Here is a 1,446-nt window from a genome sequence, read left to right as displayed (position 1 = left end):
GCTGATCGACCCTCCTGGTGACCTGCTCCAAAAGTGCATTCAATTTAGTCAAACGCGACCTTTCCTTAACAAATCGTGCGGACTGTCCTCATTAACCAGTGCCTTTCGAAATGTAGAGAATGTGTCATCGTTAAATGTTATCCTGCTTTCACGGGAAAACATAATTAATTAACTGATGGTCTTCATTTGCACAACTAAAGAAATGTGAACTGAAGGAAAGTCCTCAATAAAATAATTGTCTGTGCTCTGCAATTTACCTCTTAATCCATTTTAGAGACTGTGCTTTAGTGGTCTGCTCCAAAATGTTCATTGCTGGTAACAATACATGAGACTGGGGATACAGTGAGATGGACTGTAGAGCAAGGGAATGGTGATTGTGAAACAGCATAGAAAATATACATTCTGGAAGAATAACATTGAGAAGAAATGTGACGCCAACATCCAGAAGGAAGATTAAATACTGAGTCCATTTCAGCAAAAAATTCCTTTCATAAACATTTCCAAGACCGAAACGTCACAAAACAAAAATGATGCTTTTTAAATTCATTAAACACGAATTTTCGGCGACTGAATCTTCTGAATCAGATGCCTCGAGCTCTGCCGACTCAATTCATGTCGCTTTGCAATATTCTGCTTCCATGCACACTATTAAACGTGCCACTAACTTATAGATTCACAGAATAAGCGAATGGTTACAGTAGTGAAGAACCACACTCGGCCCGCCGAGCCCATGACAACTCTGAACTAATCTCACCCGCCCTGACATTTTCCGAAGCTGTGCAATTTTATTCCTTCGGATACTTATCCAAATCCGTTTTGAAACATAAGATTGAGTCTGTCTCTCTTTTAAGCAGTGTATTCCAGATTCTAAACACTTGCTGAGGAATGGCCACTCCTGTTCCTATGTATAAAGGCAGAGAAACACGGGATCAATTCCTGCCACACTCAAAACCTTGCAAACGATAGAATTGTCATTCTCTACTCACAGCGCAAGCAAATGAAGTGCAGGCCAGCTATTCAGCTTAAAGCTCTGGTTATTTTCCCAACACTACATCTACCACAGCGTTTCCGTAGTGTAGTGGTTATCACGTTCGCCTAACACGCGAAAAGTCCCTGGTCCGAAACCGGGTGGAAACATTTTGCAAACGTATTCCATTAATGAATATAACAAATTGAATAATTCATCTTCGTGGTTCAATATTAACAGATTGCAGTGTCTCATGATGCTGTTGCATTTGCTGATTTCTCTGCACAGTTATGTACATACTCAAACTCTACACTGTTTCTCACTCCCTCCCGTTTGCAGCCCTGACGGGGCAGCAACCCCATCTGAAAGCTACACATTCTGTGCGTTGAGTTCAGCTGTGAGAGATTATTAAAGGATCCTGACACGCTGCATCGAAAATCAAAACCACAAACAAAGCCATCTACTAATCGCTCTTTCCT

At 41.2% G+C, this 1,446-nt stretch overlaps 1 non-coding gene across 1 annotated transcript; it reads left to right on the top strand.

Moving 5' to 3' along the window:
- The first annotated feature begins 1,064 nt into the window (after nucleotides 1-1,064).
- Nucleotides 1,065-1,137, top strand: trnav-aac (transfer RNA valine (anticodon AAC)). Its single transcript has one exon. It is a non-coding gene; the product is annotated as a tRNA-Val (tRNA).
- The last annotated feature ends 309 nt before the right edge of the window (nucleotides 1,138-1,446 follow it).

The sequence above is a fragment of the Pristiophorus japonicus genome, unplaced genomic scaffold (genome assembly GCF_044704955.1).
Source record: "Pristiophorus japonicus isolate sPriJap1 unplaced genomic scaffold, sPriJap1.hap1 HAP1_SCAFFOLD_35, whole genome shotgun sequence".
In the NCBI taxonomy this organism is placed as follows: Eukaryota; Metazoa; Chordata; class Chondrichthyes; family Pristiophoridae; genus Pristiophorus; species Pristiophorus japonicus.
This window is presented reverse-complemented; position numbering and strand designations above follow the sequence as displayed.